Source organism: Caretta caretta, chromosome 25, assembly GCF_965140235.1.
Source record: "Caretta caretta isolate rCarCar2 chromosome 25, rCarCar1.hap1, whole genome shotgun sequence".
In the NCBI taxonomy this organism is placed as follows: Eukaryota; Metazoa; Chordata; order Testudines; family Cheloniidae; genus Caretta; species Caretta caretta.
This window is the reverse complement of record NC_134230.1, coordinates 8944619-8962585: the sequence shown is the minus strand read 5'-3', so window position 1 is coordinate 8962585 and position 17967 is coordinate 8944619. Positions and strand designations below refer to the sequence as shown.

The 17967-nt window shown below is 50.6% G+C and overlaps 1 long non-coding RNA gene across 1 annotated transcript in view; it reads left to right on the top strand.

Moving 5' to 3' along the window:
* The first annotated feature begins 3006 nt into the window (after window positions 1–3006).
* LOC142070129 (uncharacterized) overlaps window positions 3007–17967 on the top strand; it is a 60855-nt gene continuing 45894 nt past the window's right edge. Inside the window, exons 1-2 of the long non-coding RNA XR_012666099.1 lie at window positions 3007–3047; window positions 3419–3447. This is a non-coding gene — a long non-coding RNA (uncharacterized LOC142070129). The remainder of the gene's footprint in view (window positions 3048–3418; window positions 3448–17967) is intronic.

Genomic DNA, 17967 nt, shown 5'->3' with positions numbered 1-17967 from the left:
TAAATGGGAGCGAAGCTCTTTTGAAATCTGGCTCCTAATGATTTACCCAACCTTACACACCAGGCTGAGCTGGGATTTAAATCCAGATTGCCTGTGTCTGATCACAAGAGCACCCTGGCACCCCCCACTCCTACAGCTCCTCTCTCTCTCTCTCTCTCTCTCTCTCTCTCTCTCTCTCGTTAAACTCTTCCTCTGTCCCCCTCTGCTTCCAGCCTCCAGTGAGGGGCGTGGAGGGTGTTTTCTAGGTTCCGTTTAAGAAAGCAAAACTCAATCCAATCCATGCCTCGTGTCTGGGGAAATATCTTCATGGGGGTCCCACCATCTCACTGGCCTTGAACTCCCAGAGCTGCAGACACTCGGTGGCTCTCGGCGTTGTTATATCTTCCTTTGGCCCAGATGCCGAATGGTTCAGCTGAATCTCCAGTGTAATAATTAAGAGAGAAACAGGAGAGAGAAAAGGGGTCGGATTTCTTATTTATCCTGGATCCCCTGGAGACAGATAAAAAGGAGAGAAGGCGCTGGGAGGGAGGGGCCTTTCCCCCCACACTTGTTTTTGCTGAATCAAACATTTTCCCTGTTGCTTAGAAGGGTTTTTTCTAACCTTTTTCTAACTGGCTCTGCAAGTTAATGAGGTTTACTGTAAAAGTCTCTGTGCCTCTGTCTTGGCCTTGAGCTAATTTCTAGACACCTTCAAAAGAGTTTGGTTCTCGTGTTGCCTTTTTTCTTTCCCCTTCTTCTTTCTGAACTTCCAAGCTACCATCACACGTGTGCAAGCTTCAGGTGATTTGCTTTTCACTCAATTTCTCTCTCTCTCTCATTTCCCCTCCCTAGCCCCTCCACCCCCCCAGACCTACGTACCCAAGATCAGGTGGGAACGAAGGCTCCCAGCATCGTTCGTGAAAATCTTTAACAGGAGGAATTTCAGAGGTGGAATTGTGCTTACAGCAGTGTAGTTCCTTTGGCATCAATGGGACTTTTGGCATTGAGTTCCGTGGAGCCAGGACTTCACCCACAGTGACCGATTCCAGAGGGAGGGTGGGCGCAGGTGGCTTGATGACGACCCTGGGCCGCTGCAGGGGCCAGCCTGGCCCCCAGCATAACTTAGAGCAGCCTTGGGGGTGGTCTAAGTTAGAGCAGCCTCTCTAGTGCTACCAGCCAGACTGGCCGGGTAGCGTGCACCACAGCTACACTCCTTGTCCTCCGGCTGTGAACAGCAAGTCAATGCAACACCCACCCCTAGGGAATGTTCCCCCAGCAGGCTGCTTATGGTGCCGGTGCCAAAGGAACAGATAGGGGCTGGACCAGAGATCAAGATCCCTGCCATAGAGCTGGGCAAGCATTCTCAACTCCTGTTTTACCTGGGGAGGGAAACTGAGGCACAGAGCGGGGATGGGGCTTACCCATGATACATCAGTGGCAGAGCTGGGCCTAGAAGCCAGTAGGCCTGGCACTCAGCCCTATGCTGAATCTTCCAGGTCACGGCTGTCCCTGAACAGAGTAGCAGAGACTCCCGACTTGTTTGGGGCGGGAATCTTTGCAGCTTCTAGTCCTATCCTCTTCATTTTCACCCTGAACTGAGGCTGAATGGGGTCCCGAGCAGCGATCTGCAGGGAGCTCTTTCCCTTCCTGTGCCAGCAGGCCTGGAGCAGCTAGCAGAGAAGGGTGACTAGTCTGGGGAGAGGTAGCCAGGAAGCCCTGCCCACTCTTATGACTGCACGGGTCTGGGGAAGCGAATTCTGGAGCTCTCCACCTGAGAGTGGTTGATTGTTCTTTGTAGCTCTCAGTTCCTGCCTCCATTGCCCCGCTCCCCTTCCTGCTGCCTGCTATGCTCTCATTTCCCTGCCCCCCAACCCAGATCCTATCCCAGTCCCCCAAAGACAAACTGTAAACTGCAATCGTGGGAGGGAACGAAACAGGGGCATTTGCATCCGTCCGACTCAAGGCTCCTTTGTGTTGCAGCACCCCACAAGAAAACCAAGTGTAAGAGGGCAGAGACCGGTGTAGGATACTCATGGCATACGGGACAAGCATGTACCACCCACCGAGTCAGAAGAAAAACTGATCCCTTGGGTGGCAAGGAGAGGAGGGGATCTGGGCATTGAGGATGGCAGTCACTTGCCTCATCTCTCCTGGCAAAAGCTACATGTTCCCCTCCCTGGGACTGAGCACGGAGCAGAGATTAATTCCCCCTACCACCGCTGCAAGGGAGGAAGTGGGGCCTAGTAGATCTGGTCAGAAAACAGAATTCTCATCCTCCAGGAAATTCCAAGCTTTGGAAATTTCATTTCATCCCAAATCAGGACTGTGGGGTATAGTAGCATAGGCTCCGACTCTGTGGGTGCTCCGGGTCTGGAGCGCCCACAGGGAAAAATTAGTGGATGCTCTGCACCCACCAGCAGCCAAGCTCCCTCCCACCCCATGCTCCACCTCCTCCTCCTTCCCTGAGCGCGCCGCATCCCCGGTCCTTCGCCTACCTCCCAGCTCTTGCTGCCGCAAAACAGCTGTTTCGTCGCGTAACAAGGGGCTCTGGGAGGGAGGGGGGAGGAGTGGGAATGTGGCACGCTCAGGGGTGGAGTTGCGGCGGGGCTGGGGCAGAAGGGGGTCGAGCACCCACTGGCTCCAGCAGAAGTCGGCACCTATGTATAGGCTTAGGGTAATATCTCTGTTTAGGATACGTCTACACAGCAAAGAAAAACCCAAGGCTGGCCCAGGTTCTGTAGACTTACCCTTAGATAGTTTGGATGCCCTCTAATAGCCTGTGATAAATGAAGGGGGTGGGGGTAGCTCCCTGTTGTGGACACCCAGCCAGCCAGTTAGCTATAAAATCCCTCTTAGTAGCTGTTCTCTACTTGCTTTACCTATAAAGGGTTAAAAAGTCTCACGGCTATGCATAGGTAAAAGCAAGGGAGTGGGCACCTGACCAAAAGAGCCAATGGGAAGGCTAGAACTTTTCAAAATTGAAAAAAACCTTCCCCTTTGTCCGACTGTGGTTGTTCTCTTGGGGAGAGGGGGACAGAGCAGTGGTGCTGTAAGACGCTTTGGGCCAGGTATGAAAAATTGGAGTTCTGTGTCTTAAGAGGTTTGTGCACATGGTATTTTTAATTAGCTGGTGGCAACAGCCGATTTCTTTTTTTTCTTTCTCAGCGCTTCCCCGGGGAGGGGTGGAGGGAAGGGGGTGAAAGGGCTTGAGGGTACCCCACAGGAAGGAATTCCCAAGTGCCCCTTCCTGGTCTCTCAAAGGGGTTCTGCACTTGGGTGGTGGCAGCATCTACCCATCCAAGGTCAGAGTGAAGCTGTAACCTTGGGAGTTTAATACAAGCAGTATTAATTTTTAGAGTCCTTGCGGGCCTCCACCTTCTGCACTTGAAGTGCCAGAGTGGGGAATCAGTCTTGACATAGCCTCCCTTCTCTATTGCAGAAGCCAACAGAACATGACAGACCAGCAGGGTACGTATCTCGCTAGTACATTTATATATTGTTAGTAAGTTCGGATACTGGGAACCTAGCTGTGTCTGTGAGGTGTCGGCATATTCTGCTCTAGTTCAATTGGGAATGATTTTGGGAAAGTCCTTTGGCCGGTGTTGTGCACAGGCATGTCAAAATTTGATTTTTTAAAAATAATTTTGATGGAGAACATCAATGGTTATTTGTGAGCATTTTAAAATATGTTTGTCGATTTACATTTTCACAGTTGCAGGAAATTATGGTCAGACAATAATTATTTAATGGTACCTGATGTTGCGCGTCAAACAGCGAAAGGTGCATGACCGTTAACACGTACATTGTCAATGTCACATGTCAAAATACGCAAAGTCAATAGCCTTAAATCAAACTCTCAGAAGTTCTCCAACAGCATTTTTCTCACTTTGCCTATCCATAAATTTCGATTATTATTGATGAACTTACATTTTGGTCAGTGTGTGTGTGTACAGTGAACTTGACATTTACTGATGGTTACCAATAAAAATCGAACCCTTCCAAGCTTAGTTTCAACTTTTCGTGAAAAGTTTCGATTTTGTCAAATTGGTATTTTCTGATGGAAAAAACGTTCCATCGGCAAATTTTAGACCAACTCTAGGGCCTAGCAAATCGCTCGTCCAGCTTCTGGGTCTCTGGAGGTTCACCCCTCGTCAGTTCATTTCCAGGATGTGCTGCAAAAGAGGCAGGCTGCCAGGATGAAAGATGAAATATCAGCCCTAACCCTAAACCAGCTCCTTGTCTGGCATTTGATGTTATTTGAGAGAGGCCGGTGTTAATACTATAGCACCAAGAGGCCTCATTGTGCTGGGCACTGTTCAAGCTTACAGGAGACCAAAGAGCGGTAATCCAGATCTAAGACCTACACTTTGTGCTTGGCCCATCTCTCCGATGAGGTCAACCCAACCCCAGCACTCTCCATTCTTTGGTTCTAGATCCACACGTTGCTCCTGGGGCCCCTCTCAGATTGCTCTGATGTGCTCATGTGTTCATCTCCTGTGTCTTTTGCCCTTGGTGGCACATCTATACCAGACACTCAGCCAGAATCTGACCCCAGGCAGGTTCCAAACTCCAGGCTAGCATTTCTCTGCATCCGTTGGCAGCAAAGAGGGTTTGTGCACAGAGACAGGGCTGCATGCAGACAGGCACCCTACTCCAGAAAAATTGCCATGCACCCTGGCCAAAGACCCCCTGCTATGCCCATCTCCGATTACGGCATAACGGGAATGCGTCTTACTGGGTTATGTTTAATGGCCGCTTTTATTTTTTTAGCCTGCTAACACATTAGGTCAAATTTAGCCTGGTATAAATCTCTATCACCTCTTAGCATTGCCCTGGGCTGAACTTGGCTCGTCGCATTCGACAGCCACCTACTTTGGACCATTTCATGCAATAATGGCAAATTCCTTCTTGATTTGGAAAATTGTCCATCACCCAGCGACCCCTAGCTAGATCTTGTCGAGAGGAAGCTCTTTGCGGGCAATTAATTAGTTTCCATTACAGCTATGAACATTCATGAGGCAAAAAGGATGACACAGCCCCAAAGAATAGAGATGTGTCTTTTTAAGGGTCGAAATAACTCAGTTCTTAATAGATGTTTCCCCACTGCACTATTATCCAGTGACTCAGACCTTCCATACAAGGTATCTGTGATGAAGAATATTCTTTGAGATGAAGAGCTCAGTTGTGTCATGGGGATTGATGGGGGCCATTCAGAGAACCCAGATGCAAGTGCTCCAATTTCTACACCCTTTTGTTCTTGTAAAGGCCACCAGTGGTTGCCCCGGGGATCTAGATTCGAATCCAGATCCAAGGTGAATCCCTGGCTACATCACTGGGAGCAGCAGCTGGAGAAAAGACCCAGTAGATCTAGTCCCTTCCCTGCACACTCAGGACAGTAGCTTTGATGGAGGGCTGTAATACTTGGGTCTAATGCTGGCTGTTGGGGCTGGTGTGCAGGTGCTGGGTGGGGCTTAGTGGCCTCTGATCTACAGGTGGTCAGACTAGATGATCTGGTGGGCCCTTGTGGCTGTAAATTCTGTGGTTCACACTTCAAGCACTACACTTGATCTACCCAAAGGTCAGCTCCCGGAACAACCACCGGTGGCCTGTTGACATCCCCAAAGGCCGGCTACACCAGGATACCCGGCCCCAAAGTTGGAGAGAGCCTCTGATTCGATGATCGCTGGGCCGCAAGGATGCGTCTTGGGCAACGTGGGGGAAGCAGCCCCCCCCACGCTCTATCTGATGCGTCCTCCTGCCTGAGAGGACCGATCAGGGGGCTCGGAGCAAAGTTAGCTGATGGCATCTTTAGAGCTACCAAGCCTCTTCCTGCTCATGTGGGGGTGTCTGCGTGCTGGTGGGTCCATGTCCCACTTAGGATGTGTCTACACTGCAAGCAGGGGTGTGGTTGCGGCATACCTGAGCCAGCTTTGATCTAGCTAGCTCCAATCAGAGTAGCGAAGCTGTGGAGGGCAATAGAGGCTGTACAGCTCCGCCTGGGACCCCGGATACGTCCTCGTGCGGCTAGCCCGACTTCACTGCTAGGGCAGAGCTAGCCCCGGTGCCTCTTCACAAGCTGAAATTGCGGCTCTGATTGCCGTGTAGCCGCACTCCAAGGCTCAGGTTCTCCCCGGTACCCCCAGTCCTCGGGCAACAAGGGCTTCTCCTAAGCTTATGGGCTCCCCTTGGGAAGCCTGAGAAGACCGCACATGCCATTGCATGATGTTCTCTCTGCTCCCAGGCGCCCGCCGAATGCTGCTTTGAAACAGCTAGTGGCATTGCCCCTTGACTGCGACAAGCAGAGGACTCACTCCGGGAGCTAGCCAGGATTTTGCCCAGCGCTTCTGGCAGCTCCATCTCCTTTTGGTTCCAGAAGCTTAGGGGCGGCTGCTGCTCTGCTGACTCCCTGCAGCGGCTCCGAAATGCTCAATTACAACGGAACTAGGGGCTCCCTTAATTGGAGCCATTCGGGAGCAAAAAGGAGGTGGGAGGGGTAATTTGGCCAAGAGTCCATTGGGGATGGGAAGCTCTGGGGGACCAAGGGGAAAAGGTTCAGCAGGGAGGGATGCTGAGAGCTGGGGAGGGGAGTTGATAGAGAAGGGCAGGAAGCAGAGACGCAGACAGAGGGCACAGGGTGGATCCCGAGGTCAAGCCTGGGGTATTGAAGTTCAGGGATGTGGCTTGGCTGATTAGAAATAATAATCCCTAGTTCTTCTATAGCGTTGTTCATTACTAGATCTCAAAGCAATTCACAAACAAGGGCAGCACCATCGTCCTGGAGGATAGGGCCTGCAGGGGCTATTGGCCATGATGGGCAGGGATGCAACTCCATGCTCTGAGTGTCCCTAGTCTCTGTTTGCCAGAAGCTGGGAGTGGATAACAGGGCATGGATCATAGAATCCTAGAAGATCAGGGTTGGAAGAGACCTCAGGAGGTCATTTAGTCCAACCCCCAGCTCAAAGCACTCGATAGCACCGGGGGACTTGATGATTACCTGTTCTGTTCATTGCCTCTGGGGCACCTGGCACTAACCACTATCAGAAGACAGGAGACTGGGCTAGATGGACCATTGGTCTGACCTACTATAACTGTTCTTATCCCGATTTTACAGGTGGGGAAACTGAGGCACAGAAAAGGCAAGCCACTCACCCAAGGTCACTCAGCACGCCTGTGGTGGAGCCAGACATGGCACCCAGGTCTCCTGAGTCCTAGTCTAGTTCTCTATCCACTAGGCCACAGGGACAAACAGTCAATAGAGCTCAGGGCCAGATTTCTAACCACTCCGCAGCCAACGCTCTGAGCTCTTTAGAAAGTTCTGGCCCTGGGTGGGTCTGACATACCGGGGCACAATCCAGAAAAGGGGGGCTGGGTCACCCCTGCCTGGCACCCTTGGGTGCCTCACAATGCCTTGCTAAAGTAGCTCCCACCTTGGCTACTCACATATAGCTTTCCAGAGAGCAAGCCACACCCTGAGGGTCTGAGTGTAATTGCAGCCAGCCAGCCACACCTGGTTTATGCTCTGGCTCTCACCAACCTGGGTTGTATTTCAGGGTGACCCCAATGCCCCCTAAGTCTGGATCTTCTCCTAGAAATGTATGTCCTGGATGGTACAAATATATTAAGTCTGTTATTCCTACAAGAGAATAATATGCCAGTTGATTACCTTAACTAGCTGCCCAGATACGTCAATTTAAACATACTGGATTAGATAAAACACTCCAATCAGTTTATTAACTACAAAGAGAGATTTTAAGTGAGTACAAGTAATGAGGCATAAAAGTCAGAAATGGGTCACAAGAAAAATCAAGATAAAACGCTTTGGCTATGTCTACACTACGCATCTTTTAGCGACACATCTGTGCTGCTACAGCCGTGCCACTAAAAGGTGCGCAGTGTGGCTACTCTTTGTCAGCAAGAGAGAGCTCTCCCGCTGAGACAAATCCCACTACCACCACCGGCGCTTTTCGGTGGTAAAACTTTTGTTGTTCGGGGGTGTGTGTTTTTTTCACAACCCCGAATGACAAAAGTTTTACCAACAAAAGTCCAGTGTAGACAAAGCCGCACTAGGGCCTAACTAAACGAACTGTATTAGATTCAAGCAAAGTTCCTCACCACATGCTCCAGCAGATTACTGAGCAAACATGCACGTCAGGACCACTCCCCCAGAGTCCAACGGCTGTTTCCTTTTGTCTTCTCAGGTGCAGAGAATGAGGTGGGCAGGGAGACAGAGAGGGGTGCCTTGGGATGTTTGTCCCTCCTTTTTAGAGTTTCAGTCCTCCTCTTGCAAAACATTTCCAGCTGGGCACCAGGAGCCAAAGAGTTTGTGTGGAAGGATGTTCCCTGCTAGGTTTTTTTCCCACCTGTTTGAACTTCCTTTGTTTTCCCTTCCTGCTTGATGACTCTGTTTACTGCTTAAACACAAATTAAGGCAAGCACACATTTCTTTCTTGTTTAGGACAGACCTGACTGCTGTCTGGGCAGGGCTGTGGGGTTTGGATTGTGTGTTAATAACACCATACAGGGGAATCTTGTAACCTCACATACCATGTTGCCACACAGATTTTATCAGGACAATACTGACCAGCAAATTATGTGTTTTCAAATGATATCTTACAAGGCACACTTTGTACGAAGATTATTGCAACAGAGTGTGTACAGGGGTGTATTCTGCCACAGTGGGGTCGATTGCAAAATTCACATCCTGGTTCTTCTCTTTCCTCTGTCCCCTGCCCCACTCCAGTGTTGAGGGATTCCTGGCATTGGGGTTCCTTGGCCAGCTGCATCCATACCAAATACCCCAAAGAAGAGAGAAAAACCATGGGCCTCCTGCAGTCTTTTCTCTAACTCTCTATTTTTGCTTCAGCGTTTGCTAATGCAAACACAATTATCCAGCACCAGTGACTTTCCTGTCACTAACACAGAGAGAGACTAATGTTACAGAAGACCCGCTGCAGAGAACGCCACTGAAATTACAGTAAACATCACATAACCGAACTCACATCACCGAGCAGAGCCTGCAACGCAGCTGGGGAGATGGCCAATGAACAGTCCATGGCATGATTATGCCGGAAGCCCTGTGCACATAACAGCTTTGCTTCTCCCACTACCTTCTGGCACCTACTGAAATGGGAGGGGCCCTGCAGAGGGTCAGAGGCTCCCTGTGTTATGGGGCTGTGCAGAGCTGCTCTAACTCACCCTCTGCTTCCCATGATCCCCTGTGGTCTCTGGGAATAGCTAAAGTGCTGGGCAATCAGGCCAGGCCCCTGACTCACCCCAGACATTGGGGGCTGGGAGAAGGGCTTGCGTAGAGCCCTGCATCACCTCACTGTGGTGTGTGTATGGGTCCCCTGAGCATCACCAGTGTGTCTCCACTCTGGAGAGTGATTCAAGGTTTATTGTCTCCCAGGGACCCCCCCACTCAAACATGCTGCAGCCCTTCACAAGAACACACATGTTTGTTCTAACTGTGGGGCCGGCAAACTCCCTCTGCAAGCTAAGAGCCATGCTGGGTCAGTCCCTTCTCACACATCACCACCTGTTATAAAGGCTCTGTAGGAGCAAACACCACCCTCTGTAACACCCATGCACTGGTCCATGGGGCTGCACAGGGGTAAGGGAGGGGAGAATTCAACCCACACTTGGAGCTTAAGAGTCCTGCTGCTGATGTGCAAGCCAGCATGAAATTAAGCTGTTTCAAAAACCTCCCACTGAATGAGGAGTCTCCATTGCTGGGATTTCTGCCCATAAACTCCAGCTCAGATAGTGTAGAACTGAGATCATCAACGTTAAAGTGAGACGTCTAATGCTGTGATAGGTGCAGATGGTGGCTTGAGTGCCCCCTAGTGTTCACTCAAATTATAGTACTTCTTAGTACAGGAAACTGTTGGACTCTCCTGACCCAGAATCCTTCGCAGGAAGAGTGGGGAGTGTTCTGATCACCCCATCTGAGCACATTTCACCAGGAAGTGAAAGACTAACGCAGGGCTACCCCGTCGCCCAGGGTTTGACAAACTCACTTTAAAGTGAATGTTCAGTGACCCCCCCGGAACGCATACATCCCACTTTGTCCAGACCTGCCACCACTTCGACATCAGCTCCCCACGCAGAACACTTTAGAAAGCATTTTCAACCCACAGCATCCACTCCCGGACATTGTTCGCTGTACTCAGGGCCTCGGCAGGAGGAAGCGAGCTCCTAGTTTCGTGAGCGTTTCCCTGCAGTGAGTTCACCTGCCAACTCCATTGCTCCCCCTGAATTTCTCACTTGGCGTCATCCCAGCCAGTTACGTCCTGCCAGCTTCACTGATTGAAATTAACCTAAAGGAATGCTAATGATTTGCGGCCTGGCAATGCAATCCCCTCCTCACACTGGGCCCCACTGTGACCCGGCTACATACCCACTCAAATGCCTGAAGAGGCATAAGCTGTCACTTATTCACCCATGCAAGTTATCCTGTCACCGCTTGCACCATGCCCAGGTGGGTAAGGAGTAGGTAGGCACAGAGTGGGCAGAACTTTGGCTCTGCCCCATATGCCCCAGCCAGTAGCTCAGCTGGCACAGAGGAGGAAGGGATCTGGGTGTAGGGGGTTGGGTTGGCACAGTTCAGTTCCCCGGGAAGAACCAGGGACAAGCTGGTGACTCTCTGATCATGTGGCTGCACAACTCCTCGGGAGCTAAAAGAGACCAGTACAATGAGCCCTGAGTTCACAGACAACATCTCCGGGACTAGGGAGGGTGGCAGTTCAGAGCTGCCATCCCGTGGGAAATTCTGAGATTTCACACTTTAGGTTTGTCCCAAATTAGGACCAAAAGGTCAATTGTTTGAAAATATTTTGGTTCAACCCATTCAAAAAAATAGAATAGAATAGAATAGAATAGAATAATAACTAACAGCCAGAATGAAACATTTGGAGGTTTTTAAGACCAGGATAGACAAATATTTGCCAGGGCTGGTCCAGGTATGTTTTCATAGAATATCAGGGTTGGAAGGGACCTCAGGAGGTCATCTAGTCCAACCCCCTGCTCAAAGCAGGACCAATCCCCAATTTTTGCCCCAGATCCCTAAATGGCCCCCTCAAGGATTGAACTCACAACCCTGTGTTTAGCAGGCCAATGCTCAAACTACTGAGCTCTCTCTCCCCCGCACTGAGCTCTACCTTGTCCTGTCTCAGCACAGGGGATGGACTAGGTGACCTTTTCCTGGCCTACATTTCTGTGACTCTGTGACCTTCTGGAAACTAACTCTTTCAATAATGTCCTACAGAATGTCAACAAAATCTTTACGAAACGTTTTGATTGAGTCAAAACAGCATTTTTCACTGGGAAATTTTCAATCATCTCTCGCTGAGCCCCTCAACGACTCCTCGCTCAGAGAAGATTTGATATTTCAAGGTTTAAAAAAAATCAAGCGAGAGGCAAACCAACCCTCTTTTTGGAGGAGAAATAAAAACGTTCAGGCCGAGTTTCTACATCAGGAAGATGTAAAAACAAAAGGTGCAGCCCCACTTGTGTTGGGGGATTATTTTGCAGAGGATAGTGGATGCTCCAAGGTTTGATAGGGAATATTTCCTCTCTGCAGTGAACAATTTTCAGATGGAGGCAGGGTTCTTTCCCTTTGCAGAGGGTCTTGGTGCAGCTGGAGGAATCTGGTGAGGGAAGGAGCTCTGTTCTTTGCGGCTCCCGGCTACTAATGATGGTGATATTGATGAAGCAGGGGTCAGGCACATAGCAAGCTCTCAGGAGCATGTGCTTTTGGCGAGATCGATCCAGATGGGTGGGGATTAAGTGCGATATGCAGGCAGCTCCTGCTGATTCCTATATACGCCTGTAAAAGGAAAGGACACAAAATAGCAGGTGATAGATTGTAGATAACATTCCCTATCTGTCCCAGAAAACATCTCCACTGATCAATCAGTGCCATCCCGTAATGATATGGTGATCACCCGGGCACGCCCCCTGTGGCCAGGCATGGCGCGGCAGGTGAACCACTGCCTCAGTTTCCCCTAATGGGCTTTCAACAAGTTCAATGGGGCTGTTCTATAGTGAACAGTGCCCCTTCAGGGGTCTAGTTTATTTAACCAAAGGCCCAACCGATATGCAAGCAAGTCTTAACCCCTGGTGTCCTAGCTGGGGGGGAGGGGTTAGTTAATATTAGCCTGCTTTCCCCAGGTGACTCCATCCGCCTTCTCCATCCAGACTCTTCATAGTAAGGCCCTCTCGACCTGGGACCCTCTTCTGGAGCCAGGTCTCCCCCCATCATCTGGGGATGGGTTCCTGTTCTGGACTCAGGGTCCCTTCAAAGGTCCAGGTGTTGCAGCTCTTCTCTGGAGTGGTGTGTAGTTCCCCAGGGATCTGTACCTCTTGCTGCTTACTTTGGGACCGGACCGGGCCTTCCTGGGCTTCTCCACTCTTCAGGGCCTTCCTGGGCTTCTCCACTCTTCAGGGCCTGCTCCTTCCGGGAGCACCTTTCCTCGGTCCCCTTTGCTGGTGTGCTCTCTACCCAGCTCCCCTGAGAAGTCCCTTCTTCTCAGGAGCTTCTCTGTTCGTTCTGGGGCTTCCTGATTGAGTCCTCATAAGCCTTGATTAGACCCAAATTAACTAACCTCTGGTCTAGAGCCTGGCTTCCTCATTGCCTCCTTTGGACCAGAAATTCCATCTGGCCCCCCAGACCCCTCCCCAAGAAATCTTCCGTCAGAACCAGCTCTTTCCCACCAGAGACTTTGCTTACGACGAACCGGCATTTTCTGTTGAAAAACTGTTTCATCGGAACAATCCCAACTTGCTCAGCTCCCAGCTGCCTAAACCTGGGTTCTAGGCCCCAAGCTGTCGGGTGCTTTCTCAGATTCCCAGCTGCTGGGCTCGGAAAGGTAAGTGGCGACTTCCCAAGTCCTGTTTCTAGTGCCTCTGTCCCTCACAGACATGCCCATCTCTGCCTTCTCCCCCACTCCCCTTCCCCAGGGAAGAGGAGCTCACTGGACAGCATGTGTTCCTTTTGGAATCACATACGAATGTCCTCTTCAAGGGCCGCCATCGCGAGTCCCAAGGGAGGTGGTTCAGACACCCCTAGCATCCGGGGTGGGCCCATACGTGATTTAGTTGGGGATTGGTCCTGCTTTGAGCAGGGGGTTGGGCTAGATGACCTCCTGAGGTCTCTTCCAACCCTGATCTTCTCTGATTCACGCAGGTCTAGCCTACATGACTTGTTGTCCAGGTACCCAGAGCCGCAGCCCTCAGTCCTGGATGCCTGTCCCTTTTGTCGTTGTTTCCTCCAGTGAAGAATTCAGCTGCAGCCAAGAAACTCCCCGAGGTTCCTGGGCCCACGGGAAGAGCCAGCACAACAAGGGCATGCCTTGCAGAGACACCGCTTCTCGGAGCCATGGCCGGCAACTTGAGCTTGCCCCACAGCCTTTCGCGGCTGCTCTCAGGAGTAATTACCCCTAGTGAAGTGCTCTGTTCAGTCCTGACGCCTGGCCAATGGCTTGCCGGCGACTGCGTTCATTCAATTACAGCTCTCGCAAAGGACCTGCTCCCCCGCCTTCCATGGCGAATGACTCGTGCTTCCTCACGTGGCAGGCGTGTTGATTTCCCAGGGAGAGAGTTTAGAGATGCCACAGCTTGTTTGTCTTCTGCATTGGGGCCCTGTTTGGTGTGTAACCCTCCTAAGACTCATTCACAACCCTGGGGGGCTTGCTGACAACCCCGTCCGCTCCGTTCTCATCTCACATGGTTGATACGCTCAAAGACATCCATCTTGCCCCTTCGCGTAAGAGGATGAGGAACGGATGATGCTTGTTGTAAGGCATCTACAAAATAAATTTCTTTCTTTCTTTCCCTGTTTCTCTTCCTATGCATCTTTGCTAAATTAATTTCCAGGGTGCTCTTGCCAGATATTCAGATCATGCTAATCGTCCTGAGAGCCTGCAAGCTTTCAGATGCTCCCTTTTACTCCAGGGTTTTTTTTACTGTTTACTTGCTGCTAATTAAGTACAGTATGTGAAAGCAGGGGGAGTGCGCACCGGCAGATGTGCATAGCTGACCCAAGTGAGCACACCAAGAATGCGTTAACTGCAACCTCCAAATGTTTCATTGGCCTTTGCAGCAGGAGGAGGGATGTGAGCTGGGAACTGGCATGCCTGGTGAATGGTTAAAAAAAAGTTATTTAATGGTTACATTAAAGACGATTAACCTATCTGATCACTAGCTACCCCCCTGACTCCTTGTGAGTGGACAGGGGCTCTTCTTGACCTGCTGCTCACAAACCAAGAAGAATTAGTAGGGGAAGCAAAAGTGGATGGGAACCTGGGAGGCAGTGACCATGAAATGGTCGAGTTCAGGATCCTAACACAAGGAAGAAAGGAGAGCAGCAGAATACAGACCCTGGACTTCAGAAAAGCAGACTTTGACTCCCTCAGGGAACTGATGGGCAAGATCCCCTGGGAGAATAACATGAGGGGGAAAGGAGTCCAGGAGAGCTGGCTATATTTTAAAGAACCCTTATTGAGGTTACAGGGACAAACCATCCCGATGTGTAGAAAGAATAGTAAATATGGCAGGCGACCAGCTTGGCTTAACAGTGAAATCCTTGCTGCTCTTAAATACAAAAAAGAAGCTTACAAGAAGTGGAAGATTGGACAAATGACCAGGGATGAGTATAAAAATATTGCTCGGGCATGTAGGAGTGAAATCAGGAAGGCCAAATCACACCTAGAGTTGCAGCTAGCAAGAGATGTTAAGAGTAACAAGAAGGGTTTCTTCAGGTATGTTGGCAACAAGAAGAAAGTCAAGGAAAATGTGGGCCCCTTACTGAATGAGGGAGGCAACTTAGTGACAGAGGATGTGGAAAAAGCTAATGTACTCAATGTTTTTTTTGCCTCTGTCTTCACAAACAAGGTCAGCTCCCAGACTACTGCACTGGGCAGCACAGCATGGGGAGGAGGTGACCAGCCCTCTGTGGAGAAAGAAGTGGTTCGGGACTATTTAGAAAAGCTGGACGAGCACAAGTCCATGGGGCCGGATGCACTGCATCCGAGAGTGCTAAAGGAGTTGGCGGATGTGATTGCAGAGCCATTGGCCATTATCTTTGAAAACTCATGGCGATGGGGGGAGGTTCCAGATGACTGGAAAAAGGCTAATGTAGTGCCCATCTTTAAAAAAGGGATGAAGGAGGATCCTGGGAACTACAGGTCAGTAGGCCTCACCTCAGTTCCTGGAAAAATCATGGAGCAGGTCCTCGAGGAATCAATTCTGAAGCACTTAGAGGAGAGGAAAGTGATCAGGAACAGTTACCATGGATTCACCAAGGGCAAGAAAGGCCTGACTAATCTAACTGCCTTCTATGATGAGATAACTGGCTCTGTGGATGAAGGGAAAGCAGTGGACGTGTTGTTCCTTGACTTGAGCAAAGCTTTTGACACGGTCTCCCACAGTATTCTTGCCAGCAAGTTAAAGAAGTATGGGCTGGATGAATGGACTATAAGGTGGATAGAAAGCTGGCTAGATTGTCGGGCTCAACGGGTAGCGATGTCTAGTTGGCAGTCGGTATCAAGTGGAGTGCCCCAGGGGTCGGTCCTGGGGCCGGTTTTGTTCAATATCTTCATTAATGATCTGGAGGATGGTGTGGATTGCACGCTCAGCAAGTTTGCAGATGACACTAAACTGGGAGGAGTGGTAGATACGCTGGAGGGTAGGGATAGGATACAGAGGGACCTAGACAAATTGGAGGATTGGGCCAAAAGAAATCTGATGAGGTTCAACAAGGACAAGTGCAGAGTCCTGCACTTAGGACGGAAGAATCCCGTGCACTGCTACAGACTAGGGACCGAATGGCTCAGCAGCAGTTCTGCAGAAAAGGACCTAGGGGTTATAGTGGAGGAGAAGCTGGATATGAGTCAGCAGTGTGCCCTTGTTGCCAAGAAGGCCAATGGCATTTTGGGGCTGTATAAGTAGGGGCATTGCCAGCAGATCAAGGGACGTGGTCGTTCCCCTCTATTCGACTTTGGTAAGGCCTCATCTGGAGTACTGTGTCCAGTTTTGGGCCCCACACTACAAGAAGGATGTGGAGAAATTGGAGAGAGTCCAGCGAAGGGCAACAAAAATGATTAGGGGACTGGAACACATGACTTATGAGGAGAGGCTGAGGGAACTGGAGATGTTTAGTCTTCAGAAGAGAAGAAGGAGGGGGGATTTGATAGCTGCTTTGAACTACCTAAAAGGGGGTTTCAAAGAGGATGGCTCTAGACTGTTCTCTGTGGTAGCAGATGACAGAACAAGGAGTAATGGTCTCAAGTTGCAGTGGGGGAGATTTAGGTTGGATATTAGGAAAAACTTTTTCACTATGAGAGTGGTGAAACACTGGAATGCGTTACCTAGGGAGGTGGTGGAATCTCCTTCCTTGGAAGTTTTTAAGGTCAGGCTTGACAAAGCCCTGGCTGGGATGATTTAGTCGGGGATTGGTCCCCCTTTGAGCAGGGGGTTGGACTAGATGACCTCCTGAGGTCCCTTCCAATCCTGATATTCTATGATTTTATGATTCTATGACTCCTACTGCGTCAAGCCCCGCCTGGGAGACTGATGAGTTTGGAACAAGGAGCTAGGGTGGGGAGCCGACAGCCCAGGCATGCTGGGGCAGGGCTCCGACCCATCCAGTTGTGGCCCACACCCTGCTAGGGGTTTGCTGTGAGCCACATGAGAAGCAGGTTGCACCTAAACTAATCCCTACTTGCCCCAGCTGCCTCGGAAGAACTAGAACGATGGGTGTGAGCTCGAGAGAGGGGGATCATGCCATCCTGGCCTGCTTGGGCCAGGCCGGTACAGTAGTTAATAGGAATTATTCCATCCCAGAGGCTGAATGATCTAGTTATTCATCACCTAACCTGCAAGCTCCCCATGATGTGTGCCAGGGAAAACAAGCATGGATCTAGGGCTCTGGGGACTTGCAGGCTTCTCAACCCTCTCGCACCAGCGAGACGGTCACAGGGAGACCTCCACTCCTCACACTCCTCATGTTTACGTGAGTGTCCCCCGGCAGAGAAGGGAAGGGGGGTAATTGCACCAGCGCTCGGGTGGCTCAGGGACTGGTAGGGGCGCTGTTCTAAAACTGGTCGGGGTGGTGGCTGGCCTGCCCGTTCCTGGCAGAGGGGGCAATATCTGCTCTCAGTTATACCCGTATCCATGTGGAATGAGCCTAGCTGCAATCAGTGGACTTTAGTCCAGAACATAAGAACGGCCACACTGGGTCAGACCAAAGGTCCATCTAGCCCAGCGTCCTGTCTTCCGACAGTGGCCAATGCCAGGTGCCCCAGAGGGAATGAACAGAACAGGGAATCACCAAGTGATCCATCCCCTGTCACCCATTCCCAGCTTCTGGCAAACAGAAGCTAGGGACACCATTCCTGCCCATCCTGCCTAATAGCCACTGATGGGTCGATACTCCAGGAACTTATCAGAAATTGACACTGAGTGTCACCAGCTTGGATTCTGCAAGTCAGATGAAGATGAGCCCAATTCTGCTCTCACATCTGCACCTGCTGACACCTGTGGGTCCAATGACTTCAGCTGAGTTACTCCAACCTTTCCCTGCCATGAGGAGATCAGGATTTGGGGCATGGGGCTGTGAAGTCCCTGTGGGCTCTTTCTGAATCCCACTTCTAACAAAGTGTCTGCCTCCTGGAACTCAGCTGGTGACCCTGAGACTCCAGATTTTCCTCCCATAGCTCTGGCAGTGTTAGCGAAATCAACAGATGTGGCTCAAAGAGGTACAAGGAGCATGTACATCAGAGGGGCCTAGGCCTATTTCTAACAGCAACTGTATTTAAGTAGCCTGTAACTGGCTGTTTCAGCCCCCCAGCAGGATGGGGCCAATAGCAAAGTCCTGGCTACTCTGTTCGAGGGCCGTTACATAGACAGTTCTCTGGCTGTGGAGTCTGGGTCGGCATCCAAAGTTCTGGGCTGTTGAGATCTGGTTGTTGCTTATTTGGGCCCCTCTCTAGT